We start from the raw sequence: 26,118 nt of genomic DNA, 5'->3' as shown, positions 1-26,118 counted from the left end.
CTTTGCAACTCGGTCCCAGCCTCCACTACATTCACCCAGTGTGCAGTGAGTGAGTTGTAGCGTCCCTATCTGTATGCACTTGTCCAGCCGTCGGTGGGCAAGTGGACCTTAGTGCAAAGTGCGGAACTAAGGGTACGCCTGCCGTTACGCGACACGTGCTGGTGCAAGGTGGGGACGGCACACTGGGAAAAGTAGTGATGACTAGGGACGGCTTAGCGAGGTGCCGCAGCTGCTTTCAGGTCACGGAAGGCCTGAGTCTCCACAAGCCTGAATGTCAACATCTCCAGGGCCAGCAGTTTGGAGAAGTGCCCGTTTAAGGCTTGGGCATGTGGGTGGATTGCGCTATAATTTTGCCTGCGCTCAAACGCCTGGAAGATGGTGGGTTGCTGGGAAGAGGCGCATGATGGTGTAGGAGAGGGAGCGGAGGCAGGAAAAGGGGAGAATGAAGGTGAAGTCCCCAAAGTGACAGAGGCAGATGTGGAGGTGTCCTGGCTGGTGGTCTGGACTGCAGCGACAACACTGCATACAGTGGAAGAGGCAGTAGTGGCAACGCCGGCTGACGATTGTCCTGCGTTTGCTCTCTCCCACTGAGCCCAGTGCTTGCCTTCCAAATGACATTGCATGCCTGAGGTGGTAAAGTTGCTCTTTTCAGAGTCCCTACTCAGTTCAGAGTTGCACAATGTGCAAACCGCACTAAATTTGTCCTCCGCGCATACATTGAAAAATCTCCACACCATCAAGGAATGTGGCCTCGATGGGGGAAGTTTTTCACGAGTGGCTAGGAAAGGGAACATCTTGGGCCTTGCTGGCTCTGGCCTGGCTTCTGTGAAGCAGCTGTTCTCTGCTTGTGGACATGCCTCTGCCTGTAGCCACCTTTTTTTTGGTGCTGCGCTTGCCTCCAGATCTACACTGCTTTCCTCGCTAGACATCACCCCTGCCCAGGTTGGGTCAGTCGCCTCGTCATCCACCACCTCCTCTTCCAATTCCTCAATCTGCTCCTCCTCCTGCACACCGCACATGACAATAGCTTTCCCTGATGGCAACTGTGTGTCGTCATCATCTCTGATGATGGGTTGCGGGTCCACAACCACAAAATCACCAGGAGATGGCGGATGCTCCAGTGTTTGGGCATCAGGACACAGAAAGGTGTCTGTTAGCACCTGGGATTCGGGAAGTGGTTGAACAGAGTGCGAGATGGTAAAAGGACCCGAAAACAGCTCATGGGAGGAGGTAAAGGTGGGATGACTCAGCCTGACGAAGGCTGCAAAGCCAAAACGCGCGTCAGGTACTGGGGAGTGAGTGCCTGTCCCAACTTGTATACCTCCTATGTTGTCAACATGGGTAAGCCACAGTGCTATTAAACCTGTATATAGTGGTATAGGATATATGTGAACCTATGTTGTTATAGTCACCAAAGTGTGTGTATCAATGCTATTACTTTAATGGATAGGAGACATATATTGGACCACATGGTAACTTTAAACTTCTAGCACTTTCTTTGAGCTGTTGTGGCAATGTGTATAACTTAGTGACCACTCATGATATATACCTCAGCAGCTATTGGTACTATTGCTATGTGTATATAATGTCCACACACGGTGTATAAAGGACTCCAATGCTGAGGTCCTTTCTGGCATTAGCTTAATCCATGTGCATTCCATTGTATGTAAATACTTAAAGGGACCACATACCATCTGTTGCACTTCACTTTTACCCAGTCAGTTTGTATTTGTAGATTCCCCTTCTAATGTCCATCTTTTATATATCTGTATGATGTAATAAATAAATTATGACAAGTTTATTGACCAAGACTGGATGTGTAATATATTCCTTTTATACTAAGTGTCATACTCACGATTGCTTTTCTTGTGGATATTTGATGTGTATGGTGAGGACACAGATTTCTTTAGGGCTTGGTATAGTCTAAAAGGAACCCATGCATTTACGCATATACTTTAGGTTGCTTATTTTTGGTTGGTTGTCTATCTTTGACAATTTAGTCATACCTATTATTGTTATTGTTCAGGACAATATGTGTCATTTACTGCCCACTGAGTTAATGTGGTGCCCACCACACAAGCAACTTGGCCAGGTGACACCGCATCCGCCTCCTTGTTCTCACGCCATTAGGCCAATGTCTGCCTCATCCTCCACTGCAGGGACAACTCCCAGTGCTCCTCCAGCATACCACATGTGTAGGGCATAGCGGTGTCACGCTGTTCTACACCTAGTTTGTATGGGCGAACATGTGGAGGAACTCCTCCACTGTCTCAATCCAGAAATCTAATCCTGGCTTTCTCCAAGAGAACTTAAAATCGGAACCATGGTGACTAACAATGGCAAAAACATTGTGTTGGCAGTGTGTGAAGGAGGGCTGAGTCATGTGCCCTGAATGGCGCATGTCTTCAATCTTGTTGTCAAGCGTTTCCTTAAGTGTTTCACCCATCTGCAAGACATCCTAAAAATGTCAAGGAAACTTTGCATGCACTTCAGCCACTCATATATCCTCCTTGAGTTGCAGTGGCAGCATGGCCCTCCACAACATAGGCTGATATGCGAAGTTTCCACTCGTTGGAATACAACCCTCCATATGTTGGATGGACTATATGAACAGTGAAAAACCATAAACGATTTCTTGATGATACAAGCGGACAGAGGTAATGCCCTGTGTAACTTTAATGTTAGTCAGTGGCAGCTCAGGCATGACAGCTGTCGCTTGCCCTTTCCCTTTGAGGAGGCCACTTTGTTAGTCAGTAGCCAGGACTACGGAATGAAAAATACCATTCCACTGATTCACATCCTGGAAAAGATGCCTTTCAATCTGGTTGGTCCGGGGATTGATGATGTGGTGCCAACATCTCGCGGCCACATGAGCCTTGTGGAAGCTGAACTGGAGGAGAAGGAGGATGTTGAGGAGGACTTTGGAACACAAGCAATGTCTAGAAAAATGGGTGGAGAGGAGGAGCAGGAGCAACCGGAATAGCAAGAAGGAGATGAGGAGGAGAAGACTGATGACCCAGGCACACCGTGGCAGTATGCAGTAGAGATGGATTCAGGGAGTCCCTTGGAGTCACTTGCACAAATGGCCTGATGCATGCTCATTTGCTAGTGCAGTGACAGCCAAATTGTCACCATTTGGCAGAGGGATGACTACTAGCTCTCCACTGTGTTAGACTTTCACAACTGGTGAAAATTATTATTATTTTTTTAAACACACGCTGAAAGGGAGGACAAACTGAACTACTATAGAGACATGTTATATGGCAAGTTAGCCGCTGCCTATATGCGCCATCGTCCATCTTCTCACATGTCTGACCGGGGGGCACTGAGTACTTAATGGGGTATTCCCATGTACATAATCATATCTATATTTGTAGATAATTAAAAGTTAAACATTTTTGCAAATGTAAGTAATTAAAAATTCTGCAGAGTTTTAAAGATTTTCTCTAACTTTCTTAGTGGTGACAGTCTTTTATTTTGATCGTTTGCCATGGATACGACCACCAATGCAGAAGCTTTCTATGGTCTGGGACTTTTCAGGAACCCAGCTATGATTTTCTTATTGTAGCCGGGTTATCAGGCAGGGACACTACATGTAGCAGAAGATATCCCGGCCACAATAAAGAAATCATGGCGGATTTTCTGACCTTAGAAAGTTTCTGCATTGGTGGTCGTATTCATGGCAACCAATCAAGATAACAGACTGTCACCACTAAGAAAGTTAGAGAAAATCTTTAAAACTCTGCAGAATTTTTAATTACTTATATTTTCAAAAATGTTTAACTTTTAATCATCTACAAATTAAAAAATTATGTAGATGAGAATATCCCTTTAACTGGCACTGGCATGGAGCAGTATGTGCTCCATCAGCATCAGCAGCCTGAGCTGGAGTTGCTGATGAGCACCTTTCTTCATCCGCATAGTGAAAAAGCTGCTCATCAGCAGCTAGACACAGAGCAGAAATTGAACCAGCAGGTGGTGGTATACTTAGAAAGCACCCTGCCACCCTTTGTGGAAGATCCACCAGACTTCCAGGCAGCCAAACTGGAATTGTGCCTGCAACTGGCCAAGTTTACCCTGGAAAAGCTGTCCTGTACAACCAGTAGTATGGCATCAGAGCAGGTGTTCAGTGTGACAGGCAATAGTTACCCCAAGGAGAACTCGCCTGTACACCCAAAATGTGTAGAGACTCACCTTTGTGAAGATGAATCAAGTGTGGATCAGCCAGGATTTCCACCCACCAATGCCGGATGCAGCAGCAGATTAAATGAATCATGCTGCCTCACCACACTCTGTCAACGGTTCACTGTATGGCCTCCTAAGGCTGTTGCTACTTCCACATTATATTACCTTGCCACTCTGTGGCCTACTCACACTGTTGCCACCTCCTCACTTATCACTGAGTTACTGTATGGCCTCCTCATTCTGCTGAAACCTCCTCACTCTGTCATTGGGTCACTGTATGGCCTCATAAGGCTGCTGCAACCTCCACACTCTGCCACTGGGTTACAGTATGGCCTTATGTGCTACTGCCACCTCTCCACTGGGTCACTGTATGGTCTCATAAGGCTGATACAACCTTCACACTGTGCCACTGGGTCACTGTATAACATCATAAGGCTTCTGCAACATCCACATTCTTACCCATATCCACACCATTTAATCATCCTCATTTATTTTGGATGTTAGAAGGCTTACAAGAGTAACAATTTTCCAGAACCACAAGAAAATGTCTCAAATAATTTGTCAGAGACAACTACATTTCTGAAGGGAATTTTAAATGGATTCTACCATTAAAACACATTTTTTTTTTCTGATTGACACGTAGGAATAGCCTTAAGAAAGGCTATTCTTCTCCTACGTTTAGAGGTCTTCCCCACGCCGCCGGTTGGTAGAAATCCTGGTTTTCAATCTGTATGCATATGAGTTCTCTTGCAGCACTGGGGGCGGTCTCCAGCACTCAAACAGCACTAGGGGTGTCGCCAATGCTGCGAGAGAACTCTTCAGTGATGCCTCCATCTCCTTTAGGAATGTCCTCGTCATGAGTCTTCCGTTGCAGGCAGTCAAACTTGTAGGCCTCAGGCAGAGCTGACTGTGCATGCCTGCGGCCACATGAAAAATGGCTGCTTACACAGTAAGGGTGCATTCACACTGAGTAAACGCTAGCTTATTCTGAACGTAAAACACGTTCAGAATAAGCGGCGTCTAAAGCAGCTCCATTCATTTCTATGGGAGCGGGGATACGAGCGCTCCCCATAGAAATGAATGGGCTGCTTCTTTCACTCCGTGCAGTCCCATTGAAGTGAATGGGGAGTGCCGGCGTATACGGCAAGCTCTGCTCATGCCGGAGCGTACACGCCGGCACTCCCCATTCACTTCAATGGGACTGCACGGAGTGAAAGAAGCAGCTCATTCATTTCTATGGGGAGCGCTCGTATCCCCGCTCCCATAGAAATGAATGGAGCTGCTTTAGACGCCGCTTATTTTGAACGTGTTTTACGTTCAGAATAAGCTAGCGGTTACTCAGTGTGAATTCACCCTAAGAGGACGTTCCTGCAGAAGATGTAGGCGTCGCTGGAGAGTTCTCTCGCAGCATTGAGGATGCCCCTAGTGCTGTTTGAGCGCTGGGGACCACCCCCAGTGCTGGAAGAGAACTCCTTTGCACACCGATGAATACCGAGATTTCTACCGAATGGTGGCGCAGAGAAGAAATCTAAAGAAAGTAGACGAATAGCCTTTCTTAAGTCTATTCCTACGTGTCAACCAGAAAAAAAAAAAAAAAAAGTGTTTTAATGGTAAAATCCCTTTAAAGGTCTATACAAGTGGTTCTTAACCGGGTTTCAATCCTAGGCCATATGCACGGTTCATTTTGTACCAGTAAAAAAATATATATCTATGTCTTGAATTTGGAAAAAAATCATATTTGATTTATCACTAAAGAAGGGTGAGTGTGCATATGAAACTGGTGGGTTCGGTACCTCAAACAAGATTAAGAACCACTGGGCTATACATTAGAAACCCCCTATAAATCACCCAATTTTATAGAGGTGTTTTGGTTGTCTGTCTGCCCCTTCCCTGAAATTGAGGACTGTTTTTTTCCCCCAACTTGGAATTCAGCCTGGCTGAATATAGGGGATCTGCAGTGCTCCTATTAACCCCTACCCGACGGAACAGGAGCACTGCAGATCCCCTATATTCAGTAGACCGGGCACTGTCAGACACAGGGATACCTAATGTGTTTGTGTTTCACAGTCATTTTCTACTTTTGTATGTATTCTAGAGAAAGGAGGGATTTACAACTTAATTTTTTTAAAGCTTTTTATTTTCCCCACTATTTTATGGGAGATTCTATACATTGATATTGCGGCTGGTTTTTTTGCTGACTCGAGTATAAGCCGAGGGGGGCTTTTTCAGCACAAAAACTGTGCTGAAAAATTCGGCTTACACTCGAGTATATACGGTAATTATCAAAATAGTCAAACAAGGCTAAAGGATCAGATGTTTTGTGCTCCGATGCAATTTGCATCTTTCCTATATCAGATTACAATACAATGTTGGGTTTTCATAATATCTGACTCAGACGGAAACTCTTTTTCAAAGGAATTTGTCACTTACTTGAGCCTTCCACAATATGGGCACCGATAATATAACAGCTTTGGACATCAGCACATTGGTTATAGATTATATCGCTTTGTTCATCACTTTCCCCGGATACATGTTCATAGTAGTTGTGAATATTCTGGACTGGATGAAGAACAGAAGACTTGATATAAGTGATCAGCTCATCTCCGGACTTGGACTATTAAGTCCATCTTATACAATATTTCAAGTGGGTTATAGATACATTATATGATCCATGGGCAGTACATACCGTATTTTTCGGACTATAAGACGCACTGGACTATAAGACTAGGTTTTAGAGGAGGAAAATAGGGAAAAAATTTTTTGAAGCAAAAAATGGTAAAATATTTAATATATAGGAGTTGTAGTTTTGCAACAGCTGCAAGGCCACATTGACAGGTGACCCTGCAGCTGTACGGGGATGCATAGAGTGTTTTTTTTTGCGGGGCCAGATGTACTTTTTAGTTATACCATTTTGGGGAATATCTATTGCTTAGATCACCTTGTATTGAAAAAAACCCGGTGGTTTATGATATGATTTTCTACTTTTATATATATATATATATATATATATATATATATATATATATATATATATATATATATATATATATATATATTCTAGGGACAGGAGGTGATTTAGAACTTTTATTTATTTCATATTTTTAAAGCTTTTTTTTTTTTTTACTATTTTATTCCCCCCCGGGGGTTTGAACCTGCGGTCACTTGATTGCAAGTCCCATAGACGGCAATACAACTGTATTGCCGTCTATGGGACATTCTGTCTATTAGTATTACGGCTGGTCATAGAGACCAGCCGCAATACTAATATAGCCGTGACAGGCCAGGGAGCCTCATTAGGCTCCCGGCTGTCACCCGAACAGGTCGGCTCCTGCGATATCGCCGCGCAGGAGCCGGCCTGCAACTTTACAGGTATGGGGCCGGTGGGGACCGGGGGAGAAGGGGCCACCGATACTGACCTGGCATCCGCTGTACTAGAGAGGCGGATGCCGGTGAGGGATAGACGCCGGCACATGTGCCGGGGCTGAGACATCGCTGCGCTCCTCTGCCCTGCATGAAGCCAGCGGCGGGGGGATGGAGGAGTGGAATAGCATCACTCCTCCCGCTGCTGGCTTCATGCAGGGCAGAGGAGCGCAGCGATGTCTCAGGCCCCGGCGTCTATCCCTTGCCGACATCCGCCTCTCTATTAGAGCGGGTGCCAGGCGCCACATTCGGCCTATAAGACGCACCCTTCTTTTCCCCCCAAATTTGGGGGAAAAAAAGTGCGTCTTATAGTCCGAAAAATACGGTACTAACAAATTTTAAACGACTGGACAAATATATATATAACCATTATACCTGGAATAGTTATATTACTAGAGATATTCCCAGGGTTCTTCTAGGTTTTGCTTATATATATAGCAACGTCCCAAGTAGGGCTGACAATCTAAGTTTGCTATCAGTATGCCTTTGGAGTGAGAGAGGAAACCAAAGTACCCAAAAACCCTTGCAAGCACTGGGAGAACATACAATACTAAAATATTGTCCTTTACTGGTTTCAAACCTAGGAACGAGGCAACTGAGCCATCATGTTATCCAGTGTTATGTTTCTGACAATATTACCATGACAAGATGACAAGGCTCTATGAGGAATGACTTTAAGCTTGTCCTACAGTTAACAGTCCGTACACGGTCTTGTTACAGGTTTAGCACTTGTATATGTTTAGACTCCATAAGGCAATGATAAACTATAGGAGACTATGTATGCAATAAACAATTTGCTAAATTCAAGGTTTAGGGGCTTCAACTCACACACAGGCGCCCATTCACACTGACATTTGCTAACTCTCAGATTGGCAGTACAAGATAAAAAACCTCACACTTGTCACAGGCCCCGAGTTCAGGAGAGAGGGGAAAAATGTCCTCTTAGGAGCAAGTGCTCAGCCTTAACCAGTTGCAATGTCCTCCTTAGGGTTAGTTCACACGTAAACAACGTGTGGCTTATTTTGGCACCGGAAAAAAAAAACAAAAAAAAAAAACTTCCTAATTAGGAGGCTTTTTTTTGTACTTTGCCAAGCTTTTTTTTTTTGTAAAAACAGCTTTAAAATAATAATTAAAAAAAAAAGCCAGGCTGTTTTCCCCTCCTGTAAAGTGAATGGGCTGAAAAAAAAAACCACGTAGCGTTTTTTCAATTCATTTTTTGCAAAAAAAAACGCACAGAAAAAACTGCACGGTTTTCACACCCCATTCACTTTTATTGCTTTCTTCAGGCGGAAAACGCCTGAAGAAAGGTCATGTCGCTTCTTTTTCTCTGCTAGCCGTCTACATAGACCACTATTGTAAAGGGGCTCATTTTGAAGCTCTGGTCAGAGACTTTTCATCCCTGAGGGGAGATCTCTGTGGCTTAATAGCAAATGTCTCAAAAAACAAAATGGCGGAGGCTGTATATCTGGGGTTACCTGAGGTAAAATGGTGGCTGCTCTCACTGTACCTCAGGGGACATTGTTGGAGCCTCACTTGTTCTTGTTTCTCTCTCACTGCTCTTTTCTCTTTCCCCTCAGATATGATGAAACCGTTTCTCCAAATCTTCTCCAAGATCAGATAGAGGATTCTTCCATCTTTATCCCCCCACTCCTCCACCATTGCAGTCTCCTCTTCCTTCTCTCTGTCAGGCTCCTCCCACTTCCTTCCTCTGCTAGGTTAATCAAAGTGAACATTGTAAATAAAGTTTTCTTTCTCTTTATAGACAGTTTATGACAGGATTTCCCTCACATAGTGATTGCTGTGATAGTTTCTATGTCCAAGATTGTAGTTTTCAACCTCCCTGGTAAACCTGCTATAGTCTGGCAGGTTGTGAGGGATAGAATATCTGTATAAGACAGACATTGGTTCAGTCAGCCATTTTGTTCTGTATCGTCCATGTTTAACCTTTGGACGAATTTCCTTGGCATGTAGAAATAGAATTTTCTTTTTTATGTAGATTGTAAACCCCATATAGGGCTCAGTATGTACATTTTTTTTTCTCCCTATCAGTATGTCTTTGGAATATGGGATGGCAATCCACACAAACACGGGGAGAACATACAAACTCCTTGCAGATGTTTTTTTGCCCTTGGCAGGATGCAAACTGAGGACTCCAGCGCTGCAAGGCTGCAGTGCTAACCACTGAGCCACCGTGGCCCAGGATTTTCTGAGAAGGTTAATGAGTGCAGATTCTCATCAGCATATCTTGAGAAACTTTGTAGTTCATGAGAGTGTTTCTACACCCCGCGCCATTTCTGTGAGGACATGGTGATAAGGGTAGGCCACATTAAAATGGTTGTGCGGAGTATTCTCAGAGACTACTGACTATAATGATTTAATGTTGTCAGGTGCTCAAGATGGCAGATATGGGTATTCATGTGTTAACTCGTCAGATGTAAACACCCATTATATTCTCTGACTAAAGTATATACATATTTTTATGTGATGCTTAAACTGGCATAAAGTCATTATTTCCCTTTATAATCCTTATCTTTGTTTTTAATAAACTGAGTTGTATCTTGGAAACGGAACTATAATAATGCTAGTTATCATACCTGGAGTCCAAATGGTACAGTACTTAAATAGTAATAAATGCAGGATAAGTACCTCAGAGGTAGAAGTAACCGTGGTCAGACGTTTGCAGAGATCGGTAAACAGGAGCAGCAGATTAGCCGTATTCAGATGTTTGCAAAGTTCAGTACACAGGAGTAGTAGATTAGCTGTAGTCAGATGTTGCAGGAATCGGTACACAGGAGGAGCAGATCAGCTGTAATCAGACATTTGCAAAGTAGTGGTGCGGTTCAGGGCAACAAGGAGCAGACAGCCAGAATAATCAGGCACAGGATGGAGTAAGCTGTGAGTTTATATAGGACAGGCTAAACTGTGATTGGCCACAGAAAAGGTTATCTCCATAAACCAATTACTCCAATAGAAGAGACCAGGCACAGAACAAACAAGATTCCAAATAGTATAACGGTCAAGGCTGCAGAACATATCATATCATAGTCATGGGTTGAAGACCCAGTGAATTCAGTTTGCGACAAGAACTGTGAGTCTGTGCCTCTGTATATTTCTCAAGCGCTCAATACTTCACCACACCTTCCTTTAATCTGGCACCTCATGGCATACCTGGAGATTGGAATAATTAGTGGATTCCCTAACACAGGTTAACAGTGGGAGTTACATAAATATTCTGCCACATTTCGTTTGATAAATCTCCCCAGAAGGCTGCTTTATTAAAACTAGCGTACAGTGTGCAAGTCTTACTGAATGGCTGTACCAGAGTGAGACATGTCAACATTTCTTAGAAGCATATTCTATTGCAAATTGGTAGATCCATATACCAGAAATTGAAACCTAAGCCAGCTAGAGGATGGTGTAGATTTCATTTATATTCGGATAGATTTTGATAGATATGAGATACAGTCCTATGAAAAAGTTTGGGCACCCCTATTAATCTTAATCATTTTTAGTTCTAAATATTTTGGTGTTTGCAGCAGCCATTTCAGTTTGCTATATCTAATAACTGATGGACACAGTAATATTTCAGGACTGAAATGAGGTTTATTGTACTAACAGAAAATGTGCAATATGCATTAAACCAAAATTTTTACCTGTGCAAAAGTATGGGCACCTCAACAGAAAAGTGACATTAATATTTAGTAGATCCTCCTTTTGCAAAGATAACAACCTCTAGTCGCTTCCTGTAGCTTTTAATCAGTTCCTGGATCCTGGATGAAGGTATTTTGGACCATTCCTCTTTACAAAACAATTCAAGTTCAGTTAAGTTTGATGGCCGCCGAGCATGGACAGCCCACTCTCAAATGATCTGAAAACAAAGATTGTTCAACATAGTTGTTCAGGGGAAGGATACAAAAAGAAGTATCAGAGATTTAACCTGTTAGTTTCCACTGTGAGGAACATAGTAAAGAAATGGAAGACCACAGGGACAGTTCTTGTTAAGCCCAGAAGTGGCAGGCCAAGAAAAATATCAGAAAGGCAGAGAAGAAGAATGGTGAGAACAGTCAAGGACAATCCACAGACCACCTCCAAAGAGCTGCAGCATCATCTTGCAGATGGTGTCACTGTGCATCGGTCAACAATACAGCACACTTTGCACAAGGAGAAGCTGTATGGGAGAGTGATGAGAAAGAAGCCATTTCTGCAAGCACGCCACAAACAGAGTCACCTGAGGTATGCAAAAGCACATTTGGACAAGCCAGCTTCATTTTGGAAGAAGGTCCTGTGGACTGATGAAACAAAGATTGAGGAGTTTGGTCATACAAAAAGGCATTATGCATGGTGTCCAAAAAAAACAGCATTCCAAGAAAAACACTTGCTACCCACTGTAACCCCATCATGCTTTGGGGCTGTGTGGCCAATGCCGGCACCAGGAATCTTGTTAAAGTTGAGGGTCGCATGGATTCCACTCAGTATCAGCAGATTCTTGAGAATAATGTTCAAGAATCAGTGACGAAGTTGAAGTTACACCGGGGATGGATATTTCAGCAAGACAATGATCCAAAACACCGCTCCAAATCGACTCAGGCATTCATGCAGAAGAACAATTACAATGTTCTGGAATGGCCATCCCAGTCCCCAGAACAGAATTTCATTGAACATCTGTGGGATGATTTGAAGCGGGCTGTCCATGCTCAGCGACCATCAAACTTAACTGAACTTGAATTGTTTAGTAAAGAGGAATGGTCCAAAATACCTTCATCCAGGATCCAGGAACTGATTAAAAGCTACAGGAAGCGACTAGAGGCAAAAGGAGGATCTACTAAATTCTAATGTCACTTTTCTGTTGAGGTGCCCATACTTTTGCACCGGTCAAATTTTGGTTTAATGCACATTGCACATTTTCTGTTAGTACAATAAACCTCATTTCAATCCTGAAATATTACTGTGTCCATCAGTTATTAGATATAGCAAACTGAAATGGCTGCTGCAAACACCAAAATATTTAGAACTAAAAATGATTAAGATTAATAGGGGTGCCCAAACTTTTTCATAGGACTGTAGCTGGCAGGGCCTTGCCTCGCCTTCAAGGCCACTACACAGTTGCACATACTGTACAGGTGGCATCGTGCCTACCCTTGGATTCACTGTTATCCTCCATTCTATATGTAAGTAAGGCTTATTTACACATTATCTACCTTGATGGCCCAGGATATGTTATTCTTAGGTCATGGACTGATTGAAGAGAATGGATTGGGTGGGAGACAAATGATGGAGGAGGAAATGTAGGAAGTTGTAGCACCATAAAGAATTTTGTGGATTCGGGGGATAACTTTATATTGTATTCTACAATGAATGGGCAACCGGTGCAGTGGCTGACACAGACCGGAGGCATCACTGTAGTGTTTAGACTGATCGGTGATAGATACTAGAAGATGGCTATGGGAGGGAGAAGGGCCAAAGGAAAGGTCTCAATTAGGGTTGAGCCGATCTTGACTTTTCAGGATTGATTTTGAAATCCGATTTCCGATCATTTTTCATTCGAACCTGATCTCGATCCCAATTCCGATCCCAATGCAAGTCAATGAGATTTTTTTACTAATCGGAGATTGGATTTTAAAATCAATCCTATTCACTATACAGCATGGAATCTAACAATTGAACGCTTTAATTGTTAGAATCCACGCTATGTAGTGATTTTTTTAAAATCACTAAGTAGTCAGAGGATTTTTTTTTAATCCTCTGGCTACTTAGTCCCCCCTGGTGTCTACTTACCTGCAGAGATGGCTGGTCCGGTGCCCAGTGTTCTCGTTCTTCTTCACCTCGCTGCCCCCTGCCTCCCAGGTTAGGAGAGTGTGGGCGGGTTAGGAGAGTGTGGGCGGGTACTGGGAGGGGAGACGTCATGTCTCCCAGCCCTGTACCCGCCCACACTCTCCTAAGCTACAAGCCCCACCTTCTTCCTAGCTCTTTAAACATTAACCTGGGAGGCGGGGGCAGCGAGGCGAAGTAGATCGAGAACACCGGGCACCAGACCAGCCATCTCTGCAGGTAAGTAGCTACTAGAGATGTTAGCTAGTCTCCCATTAGAATGAATGGAGACAGCCGGTGCGCAGGGGGTTAAGGCTGTGTGTCGGCTGCTTTCATTCATTCCTATGGAACTGTAGCGGAGCCTTCACACTGAGTATACACTCCGCTCAGAATGAGTGGAGCGTATACTCAGTGTGAAGGTTAACATTGTTAGCTTTTCTCACAATCACAATGCTTAGCCAGTAGCAAATCATTGTGGGAAATAATCACCGATCTCGATCCCACCTAAAAAGATCGTGTTCAGAATTCCAATCGCGATCGTGAAATTTTCTTGATCGCCGATCGGAATCCGATCTTTTCCGAACACGATCGCTCAACCCTAGTCTCAGTCAAACATAACTCCAATACAGAGGGCACGCTGCCTTGGTGTTATGGTAATACCAAAGACTGAAATGGAAATATCAGGGTTAGGTCAGTTAGTAGATATTGGAAACAGTAGCAGTTCAGTCTTTGAGAAATTGAGTATAAAATAGAGGGAAGAAATGATATTAGATGGTCACTATTCTATAGTAATGCATGGGTGATGTTCTTTAACTGGACAAAAGGATCAGAATGAGCAGGATGTGTTAGGTGAGGGGAACAATGGTGTAATGGGGGGAGTGGATCAATGCTACATGGGGACTGGGCAATTATTTGCTGATGGATATTATCAATTTTGTCAAGGAAATAAGTGGCCAGGTCCTCTGCATAGAGGAGTGTGTATGGCAACTGAATCATAGGAGTAAAATTGCAAAAATTTAAATATCTTTATGTATCAGCGAAAAAAATGCAAAAATTATTTCAATAACCTAAGAGAAAAAAAAACCTAATAGCTCTCAAAACCATTATGTACAAACAAAATTCAAAAATTAGTCCGGTCTGAACCGGGGAAAATAATCTGGTCCTGAAGGGGTTAAACAAATTTACTTTCCCCTACATGCATATTACACCATATGTATTATTTTCTTTATGGTGTACTCATATAGCAAAGCTTAACTTGACACTGATAGCTACAATGTGGCACAAATCTTTAATTTGACCTCATCAATGGCTTTTCTACAATTTTTCAATGGCTATATGGATGTATCCCGTCACTATTGTTTTATGTACATCCTCTCGCTGTAAAGCATAAAATTCATGAAGTCAGGCTCAGATTGATCAAATATCATAGTCAAACAAGGCTAAAAGATCAGATGATTTATGTTCCGATACAATTTGCATCTTTCCGTTTTCAGCTTACAATAAAATGTTGGGTTTTCATAATATCTCAGTCAGAAGGAAACTCTTTTTCAAATTGCAATTGTCACTTACTTGAGCCTTCCACAATATGGGCACCAATATTTTAACAGCTTTGGGCATCAGCACATTGGTTATAGATAATATCGCTTTGTTGATCACTTTCCCCGGATACATGTTCATAGTAGTTGTGAATATTCTGGACTGGATGAAGAACAGAAGACTTGATATAAGTGATCAGCTCATCTCTGGACTTGGACTATTAGGTCTATCTTATAAAATATTTCATGTAGGTTACAGATATTCTAAACTGATCCATGGGCAGAGCATGCTAATAAGTTTTACACAACTGAACACTCAGCTTATATATTTGTCTATAAACCTCTGTACATTACTATTTTCCACCTGGCACGCCATTCATTTTTGCCTGAAGATTGTTAACATCAACCAAAACCTCTATATATCTATTCAGCGCGGCTTCCCCAAGATGTTCCCCTGGATCCTTATTGTATCTGTTCTTGCCTCTTTACTTATAAGTGTTTCTGCCGCGCAGGATCTGTCAAGACTGTACTTAAATTCTACGACCCTTTTACCTCCTCCAGGCTATTCCCTTCTAGAAAAATTTCTCTCCTTTAAATTATATTGTACAATTTCTTCTTTTTGTTTTGTAATATTTTGTGTTTCTCTTCTGGCCACCATTATGTCTCTGTACAGACACATCCAACAAATGCAGAATTCTGCTACCAATTTTAGAGCTGAGACTGCTGAAGCTCATGTTACTGCAGTGAGAACTCTTATATATCTGCTTGTTCTCGATCTCCTGTATTTTATAATACCAGTTGTTTTAACATGCAATACATTTGAACCTCAGTGGCTGTATATAATTGTTATAGTTTCTGAAATTTGGCATATTCTTGACTTACCAATATTAATTCAAGGAAGCAGAAAGTTACAGAAAAAGTTACAGAAAATCTGGTTATATTGTACTAATTTGTTGTCAGATATGTAGAGAAATGTTCATGGTTTTAAAACAAGTATCCAAATATTCATTTTTTATGAAAGATGTAAATTTTGTTGTTAAACCATTGGACCTGGAATTGTTATATTACTAGAGATATTCCCTGTGTTATTCTATATTTTGCTTATTTATATAGCATAACACTTTATAAATATAGTCATCACTTTCCCAAGTAGGGCTCACAATCTAAGCTCTCTATCAGTATGACTTTGGAGTGTGGGAAGAAATTGGAGTGCCCAAAAACCAGGGGAGAGCATACAGTACAAAAATGTTGTCCTTGACTGGATTCCAACCTAGGACTGAGGCAACTGAGCCACCATGTTACCCAGGGTATAAAGTGTGGTACAAAGGATTCCACCGAAGTGAGGAAGATCACCTGGCAGCCGCTGCTAGAGTACTAGAGTTATGACTGAAAAACTTTACTATGTCTGAAATAGCATAAGATGTAATGGGAGAGGATTTATCTAAACTGGTGGAAAAGTAAAACAAAGCAGTTGCCTAAAGCAACCAATCCAATATCAGCTGTCATCTGTACAAAGTCACTTTGAGAATAAAAGTACGAATCTGATTGGTATCCAGTTGGTATAGACCGCCGCTCCCCTGTATCCTCCCATGTGGGATTATGTAGTAAAGTGCACAACCTGCTACTGGTGGATAAAAGGGAAATCCTGGAGAATGAACCAGATGAAGGACGATTTTCTATGGTATAATATGAGGGATGTCTTTAAGCTTGGCATGCAGTAAGTATATATTCACACAGAGGAAAAGATCGCATAAACCTTTTCCGCTGTGTGAACATTCCATCATGGCATCCCGCTCCTGTGTAGGTCCGAATGAATGGGCCTACACTGGAGCATGTCTCGAGCTATGGACGCCGCAGCTGAATCAGCCGTGGAATCCGCGGCAAGAAAGGGCATGTTGCTTCTTTTTTCCACTACTAGCTAGTGGGAAAAAAACTGAGTGGCCCCCACTGACGAGGGATTTTTAGAAAAAAACTTGAGTTCAGGAGAGAGGGGACGTAGTGTCCTCTTAGGAGCAAGGGTTCAGTCGTCTTAAGTAGAGATGAGCGAACAGTAAAATGTTCGATATTCGTTTCGAGTAGCCCCTCAATATTCGACTACTCTAATCGAATATCGAACCCTATAATAGTCTATGGGGGGAAATGCTCGTTTCAGGGGTAGGCAACGTTCGATCAAATTATACTTACCAAGTCCACGAGTGAGGGTCGGGCTGGATCCTCCGATCAGTCTTCTCCTTGCAGCGTCCCCGCGGCATCTTCTGGCTCTTCATTCACTCTGCCAGGCATCGGGCCTGGGCAGAGCCGACTGTGCATGCCCGCAGTACAAGCAGACATGCGCAGTCGGCTCTGTCCAGGCCCAATGCCTGGCAGAGTGAATGAAGAGCTGGAAGACGCCGCGGGAAAGCTACACGGAGAAGACTTCTAAAGATAGGAGAAGAACCAGCGTTGATTGGCCGACTGTATAGCATTCGGCCAATCAATGCTGGTTCTGCATTGAACTTTTACATTCGAACAGCAAGTGGTACTCGATCGAGTACGAGTATTTCGAATACCGTAGTATTCGATCGAATACCTACTCGATTGAGTACTACTTGCTTCTCTAGTCTTAACCAGGTGCAATGTAATCCTTAAAGGGGCTCTATCAGCAAAATCATGCTGATAGAGCCCCACATATGCGTGAATAGCCTTTAAAAAGGGTCACTAAAGCAGGTAGCAGAGCAAGAAGAAGAGAAGAGCTGGGAGACTTCTTCTGTAACTGGACAAAAGGAATCAGAATGAGCAGGATGTGTTAGGTGAGCGGATAAATGATGTGGTGGGGGAGGGGATCAATGCTGCCTGGGGACTGGGCAATTATTTACTGATGGATATTATCAATTTTGTCAAGGGAATAAGTGGCCAGGTCCTCTGCACAGAGGAGTGTGAATGGCAACTGAATCATAGGAGTAAGGAGTGAAAACTTTCAAAGAGTCTTTTAGGATTACAGGAGAGAGAAGAGATGAGAGAGGGGAATAGACTTGTTTGGTGAGGTTGAGGGCAGAGCTATAGAATTTGAGCATAAACTTGAAGTGGAGGAAATCTTCTGTTGTGTGTGATTTTTCTCCAGACGTGCAGTACTGATGAAGGCTTTTTCTTTGCCTTTGTTTACGTTATATCACCACCTACATTGTAGGTTGGTGTCAGGGTAATTTACTTTATCTAGTGTTAGACCACTCATTGACTATATACCTCCGGGTAGTCCACACTTAACCCCGTAAGGACTAGAGATGAGCGAACAGTAAAATATTAGATATTCGTTATTCGTTTCGAATAGCCACTCAATATTCGACTATTCAATTGAATATCAAACCCTATTATAGTCTATGGAGAAAAATGCTTCGTTTCAGGGGATCCCACCATTCAACTCAGAAGGGTTACCAAGTCCACTATGGCACCTCAGCAAACGATGACAACACCTCTGGAATGCAAGTCTGGGGGCATCTAACAAGTCCAAGTTACAATTTTACCCCATCACAGCCTATCAACTACACACTTAGCACACTCAAAAAACCCTCTTTCTTCCCCAAATGGATGGATAGAAACCCAAATGCCCCCAAACTCTTCTGGTTAGAGGCTCAATCCACCCTGATTAACCAAACTGTGCTGGTTAGAAGCTCATTATAAGTCATGCCAAGTAACACACTGGCACACATGGCTGACATCATGTTAGGTTGCTTTTCAAGAGACAAAGGCATAGTTCACATCATGGAGAGCAAACATTAATGGATTTTTGCAATCCTTGACCCCCGGTATAAGTTAAAAATCTCATCCTTTGTTCTGGTACAGGAGAGGAAAAAATCGCACAAGTATGATATGTAAATATGGAGGCAGGCTAAGCAGCAAAAAAGGTGGCTACAGGCAGAGGCATGGACAGGGGTGATGTATAGTGGCAAAAGTAGTGTAGATGTGGAGGCGAGCTAAGCAGGAAAAAGGTGGCTAGAGGCAGAGGCATGTCCAGAGGCAGCAAGGCCAAAGATTTTCCATGTACTAGCCACTCATGCAAAACTCACCCATGTTGCCAGACTTATGCTGTGAAGGTAGACCATGTCTATTCTTATTTTTATACATGCTTTATACTGCTTAAGAAATTATATTTTTCTTTGTGCAACGTTTATACATTAAGATGGCGCCTGTATCCAGTACCACACCCAGATGCTGACGCACATGATCGTCATGTGGTTTACAAGAAAGACAGTATCATTTCCTGGGAACTCGAAAGCTAAAAGATGTTGAAATTTAAGAGCCAATGACTGATCGCCAGTGTATTCGGATACAAGACGTATATGCTTACAGCCTGCCGTTATCTTATCTTTCTTGCATTCCTGTATAAAAACTGTAACTTCCTCAATAAACCTCAGTTCTGTGTGAACAGGCATCACGCTCGTTGCATGGACTGGGATTAACCCTGACATATGTGTTAGAATTCATTCTAGTCAGCGCGCACATGCATGATTGGTTTGGAGCAGGTGACTGACCACTGTAAGTGACCCGTACTCTGGCGGGGGTTCTCCCTCAACAATGCGAGATCTCTCCGTGTCTTTGAGGAGTCCACCAAGAGGGTCAGCTTTGACGACACATTACTGATTTTAACAATCCTGCTCCTGTGTGTGATGCAAGAATCCCTCTTCACCATCAGGGATAACGCATTGTACGCTGTGGAGTCGGGCATAGGAGCAGAACCATTCCAGCAGGATAGTCAGTGCACACTCCTGTCCGCTTCACAGCGTATATTGATGGGGGAAGAGGAGGATGACGAAGTGGCAGATGATTAAATTGTAACACAGGAGGCTAGCGGCATCCCCTGGCCAAACTACCGCCACTGAGGTGCCTAGTGTCACCAGTTACATGACAAATTTGACTTTGCAAGTCTAAACTGTGTAGGGGCTCTGAATAGAGCAACCTTACCACCTTTTGCGTGCGCTGTCATTTGGAAGGCAAGCCCTGGGCTCAGTGGGAGAGAGCGAACGCAGGACAATCGTTGCCTGGTGTTGCCGACACTGCCTCTTCCACTGTTTACACCAGCCTGGACACTTAAACATCTGTCTCTGACACATTGGGGAGTTCACATTCATCCACCCTTTTGGCCTGCACCATCATGCGCCTCTTCCCAGCCATTCCCCATCTCCCAGGCGTTTCATTGCAGGCAGAAGTACAGCTCAAGCCACCCACATGCCCAAGCCTTTAACGGCCTCATCTAAAAACTGCTGGCCCTGGAGATGTTGGCGTTTATGCTTCTGGATACCTAGGCCTTCCATCACCAGATGGCAGCTGGGGCACCTCACTATGCTAGGCCTGGCCGTTACTACTTCTCTTGGTGTGCTGTCCCCGCCTTGCGCCTACACATGTCCCATAACATCAGTCGGGCCCAGAGTTCTGTGCTTTGCTGCAAGGTCCACTTGACCACCGACGCATCGACAAGAGCCTGTGGTCAGGGATGCTGCTTATCTTTCATGACAGGCTGGGTGAATGTAGTGGAGTCTGGGCCCGAGGTGCAAACTGGGGTGGCCTATCTCCTCTCCCAGCCCAAAATTCATGGCAGGGTTTCTCTGAAAGCCTACTCCTGCGCTGCATCCTCGTTCCCAACTACGATCTGGAAACGCTGTACCACTGGCGTGGGGAGATGTCAGCAGGCCGTGCTGAAGCTCATCAGCTTGGGGGACAGACAGCACACTGCCTCCGAGGTGAGGGATGCCACCCAGGATGATAGGGCAATATGGTTTTCCCCGCTGCACCTGGGCCCACGCATGTTTGCATATGTGATAATGGCCGGAACCTGGTAGCAGATCTGGAGCTTGCCAGACTCAAACACGGTCCACACATGGCCCACATTTTCAACTTGTTGGTGCAAAGGTTCTTTGAAACCTACACCATTGCCTGATATACTGGTCAAAGTGCGGCCATTTTCATAAGTGAAAAGTAGCCTCTACTAGGCTGAAAAAATTCAGAGCACACTTCTGTCATCTTCACACCGTTGGCTGGCGGAGGAAGACGAGGAGGATGAAGTGGCATATCATGTCACTGTCCCACACGAGGCTTGAGGGTGCACTTTAGTGCATCCCATTGCTTCAGCACAGATGGTGTGAAGGGGAGTGTAAAATGGAAGAAATGGAGAGTGACCCTTACAGTTGGGGGCAGCAAAGTCATGCCAAGTAACACACTGGCACACATGGCTGACTTCATGTTGGATTGCTTTTCAAGAGACAGAGGCATAGTTCACATCATGGAGAGCAAACAATACTGGATAGAACAAAAAATTTGATTGAGCTGACGACTGAATTGCTGTGTATCACACTTAGCTTTTGGGGGGTAAACCCTTAAAAATTGGATTGACCATACATGCCCTGACTGAATGAATGCCTGTCTCCCACTTAACTTCAGGGGGTAGACCCTTAAAAATTGGATTGAGCTGATATAGCCTGACTGAATTTCTGTGTCTCCCAGGTAGGTTTTGAGGTTACACACCGTGGAAAACTGGATTGAGCGTGCATAGCCTGACTGAATTTCTGTCTCTCCCACCTAGGTTTAGGGGGTACACACCCTGGATATCTGGAGTGAGCTTACATAGCCTGACTGAATTTCTGTCTCTCCCACCTAGGTTTTGGGGGTACACACCGTGAAAAACTGGATTATTATTATTATTTATTTATATAGCACCATTAATTCCATGGTGCTTTACATTTGGGGGTTTACATACAATACACAGAATATACAGGTAGATATAATGCTAACAATGACTGACTGGCACAGTGGGGTAGAGGGCCCTGCCCGCGAGGGCTTACAAACTATGAGGGGAGGGGGAGACTGTACAGATGGGGGTGCGGTGATAGTGTTATTGGAGGTTGTAGGCCTTCCTGAATAGATGAGTCTTCAGCGCCTTCTTGAATCCTGAGATTGAGCGTACATAGCCTGACAGAATTTCGGTGTCTCCGACCCAGGTTTTGGGGTACACACCCTGGATATCTGATATTGAGCGTACATACCTGGACAGAATTTCGGTGTCTCCCACCTAGGTTTTGGGGGTACACACCCTGGATATCTGGATTGAGTGTACATAGCTGGACCTAATTGCTCTGTATCCCTGTTTTGAGGTTACACACTTCCTGAAAAGCAGGTTTGCACATATATAGCAAGAAGTAGCTGCTGTGGATTCCTTCTATTTTGTGGGGGACACCCGTAATAAAAGCTGGTTTGCATGTATGTAGCAGGAGGTAACTGCTCTGTATTCTTGAAAATTTGTGGGGGGGGGCACCCCTAATAAAAGCTGGTTTGCACGTATATAGCAAGAAGTAACTGCTGTGAATTTCTGCTATTTTGTGGGGGACACTCCTAATAAAAGCTGGTTTGCACGTATATAGCAGGAGGTAACTGCTGGGGATTCCTGCTATTTTGTGGGGGGACACCCCTAATAAAAGCTGGTTTGCACGTATATAGCAACAAGTAACTGTTCTGTATCCCTGTTTTCCACCGTCCGGGGAAAGCTGGACTCCTGTCCCTGCAGTTTATAGCTCTGAGAAGAGCTGTTGTTGTTCTTCGTTTGTCGTTGTTCTTCGTTCTTCCTTTGTCGTTGTTCTTCGTTCTTCCTATCTAGCCCTCAGCAGATGTGTCTCTCTCCCTATCTCTCACCACAAAATGACACGAATATGGCGGAGGCCATTCTTATAAATGGGAGGTCACATGTTTTTGGCAGCCAATGGTTTTTTTCATTTTTTTTCACTGCCTCCGTAGTTCCTGTCCCACCTCCCCTGCACAGTTATTGGTGCAAAAAACGCGCCAGGGAAGGTGGGAGGGGATTCAAATTTTTACTGCATATGCCGTGTGGTATTCAATTGGGAACGAATACCTCGAACGGCCTGATATTCGATCAAATACCTATTCGATCAAACGGTGTCCGCTAATCTCTAGAGGACCCATATCAGCTGTACAGCATAGGGTAAGAGGCTGCATTCTTTCTTTAACTAATTTATCAACTACACTTTCATGGGAAATCATCAGAAATGTCCCCAAAAGATATATAATGATGTTATGGGGGGGGGGACAATGTATAAAACAAACAACAAAAAAAAAAAAAATAGAACCAAAAAAAGCCATTCCCATGTCAGAGTTTCTAGCCCCACTCCCGGCCACACAACAACGTGCCATGTTCGTAAAACAATTTTTTTTTTTTTTTTTTTAGTGAAAAATGTGAACAACAGACATGCTTCCCTTCTCTTTATATTTTCTCAATTATTAAAATAAAGGAAACCATGCAAAAATTAAAATATCCCTATATATCACCGAAAACAGATGCAAAAATTATTTCAATAACCGAAAAGAAAAAACTATAATAGCTCGCAAAACCATATGTACAAACATAATTCCAAAATTAGTCCCGTCCTGAACCAGGGAAAATAATCTGGTCTTGAAGTGGTTAAACAAATTTACTTTCCCCTAGATTGTCTTTACACACATGCATCTTAAATCACAGTTATTACTTTCTTTATGGTGTACACATGTAGCAAAGCTTAACTTGACATTTAGCATGATAGCTACAATGTGGCACAAATCTTTAATTTGACCGTATCAATTTGTGAATGGCTATATCGATGTATCCCGTCACTATTGTTTTATGTACATCCTCTCACTTTAAAGCATAAAATTCATGAAGTCAGGCTCAGATTGATCAAATATCATAGTCAAACAAGGCTAAAGGATCAGATGATTTGTGCTCCGATACAATTTGCATCTTTCCTTTATCAGCTTACAATAAAATGTTGGGTTTTCGTAACATCTCAGTCAGTCGGAAACTCTTTTTCAAAGGAATTTGTCACTTGCTTGAGCCTTCCACAATATGGGCACCGATATTATAACAGCTTTGGACATCAGCACATTGGTTATAGATAATATCGCTTTGTTGATCACTGTCCCCGGATACATGTTCATAATAGTTGTGAATATTCTGGACTGGATGAAGAACAGAAGACTTGATATAAGTGATCAGCTCATCTCCGGACTTGGACTATTAGGTTTATCTTATAACATATTTCAAGTAGGTTATAGATATTCTAAACTGATCCATGGGCAGAGCATGCTAATAAGTTTTATACGACTGAACACTCAGCTTATATATTTGTCTATAAACCTCTGTACATTACTATTTTCCACCTGGCTCGCCATTCACTTTTGTCTGAAGATTGTTAACATCAACCAAAACCTCTATATATCTATTCAGCGTGGCTTCCCCAAGATGTTCCCCTGGATCCTTATTCCATCTGTCCTTGCCTCTTTACTTTTAAGTGGTCCTGCCGCACAGGATCTGTCAAGTCTGTACTTAAATACTACGAACCTTTTCCTACCTCCAGGCTTTTCACCACTCGAAGAATTTCTCTCCTATAAATTATATTATACATTTTCTTCTTTTTGTTTTGTAATATTTTGTGTTTCTCTTCTGGCCACCATTATGTCTCTGTACAGACACGTCCAACAAATGCAGAATTCTGCTACCAATTTTAGAGCTGAGACTGCTGAAGCTCACGTTACTGCGGTGAGAACTCTTATATGTCTGCTTGTTCTCGATCTCTTTTATTTTGCATTACCAGTTGTTATATCATACAAAAAAATTGAGATTCAGTGGCTGGATATAATTGGAATGGTTTGTGAAATTTGGCATTTTCTTGACTTACCAATATTAATTCGAGGAAGCAGCAAGTTACAGAAAAAGTTACAGAAAATCTGGCTATATTGTACTAACTTGTCATGAGTTTAGAGAAATGTCCGTTGCTTGAAAGCAAATATCCATTGTATGAAAAATGTAAATTTTGTTGTTCAACCATTGTACTTGGAATTATTATATTACTAGAGAAAGTCTCCAATGTTGCCCGGGGACTTATATATTTTGCTTATTTATATACAGTGTTGGCCAAAAGTATTGGCAACCCTGCAATTCTGTCAGATAATACTCATTTTCTTCCAGAAAATGATTGCAATCACAAATTTTCTGGTATTATTATCTTCATTTAATTTGTCTTCAGTGGAAAACCACAAAAAGAATTGTCAAAAATTGCCAAATTGGATATAATTCCACAGCAAACATAAAAAGGGGGTGGACAAAAGTATTGGCACTGTTTGAAAAATCATGTGATGCTTCTCTAATTTGTGTAATTAACAGCACCTGTTACTTACCTGAGGCACCTAACAGGTGGTGGCAATAACTAAATCACACTTGCAGCCAGTTGAAATGGATTAAAGTTGACTCAACCTCTGTCCTGTGTCCTTGTGTGTACCACATTGAGCATGGAGAAAAGAAAGAAGACCAAAGAACTGTCTGAGGACTTGAGAAGCAAAATTGTGAGGAAGCATGAGCAATCTCAAGGCTACAAGTCCATCTCCAAAGACCTGAATGTTCCTGTGTCTACCGTGCGCAGTGTCATCAAGAAGTGTAAAGCCCATGGCACTGTGGCTAACCTCCCTAGATGTGGACGGAAAAGAAAAATTGACTAGAGATTTTAACGCAAGATTGTGCGTATGGTGGATAAAGAACCTCGACTAACATCCAAACAAGTTCAAGCTGCCCTGCAGTCCGAGGGTACAACAGTGTCAACCTGTACTATCCGTCGGCGTCTGAATGAAAAGGTACTGTATGGTAGGAGACCCAGGAAGACCCCACTTCTAACCCAGAGACATAAAAAAGCCAGGCTGGAGTTTGTCAAAACATACCTGAGAAAGCCAAAAACGTTTTGGAAGAATGTTCTCTGGTCAGATGAGACAAAAGTAGAGCTTTTTGGGAAAAGGCATCAACATAGAGTTTACAGGAGAAAAAAAGAGGCCTTCAAAGAAAAGAACACGGTCCCTACAGTCAAACATGGCGGAGGTTCCCTGATGTTTTGGGGTTGCTTTGCTGCCTCTGTCACTGGACTGCTTGACCATGTGCATGGCATTATGAAGTCTGAAGACTACCAACAAATTTTGCAGCATAATGTAGGGCCCAGTGTGAGAAAGCTGGGTCTCCCTCAGAGGTCATGTGTCTTCCAGCAGGACAATGACCCAAAACACACTTCAGGTCAGCACTAGAAAATGGTTTGAGAGAAAGCCCTGGAGACTTGTAAAGTGGCAGCAATGAGTCCAGACCTGAATCCCATAGAACACCTGTGGAGAGATCTCT

This window comes from Leptodactylus fuscus, chromosome 7 (assembly GCF_031893055.1).
Source record: "Leptodactylus fuscus isolate aLepFus1 chromosome 7, aLepFus1.hap2, whole genome shotgun sequence".
Classification (NCBI taxonomy): Eukaryota; Metazoa; Chordata; class Amphibia; order Anura; family Leptodactylidae; genus Leptodactylus; species Leptodactylus fuscus.
The sequence above is the reverse complement of the archived record's forward strand: the minus strand, read 5'-3'. Positions refer to the sequence as shown.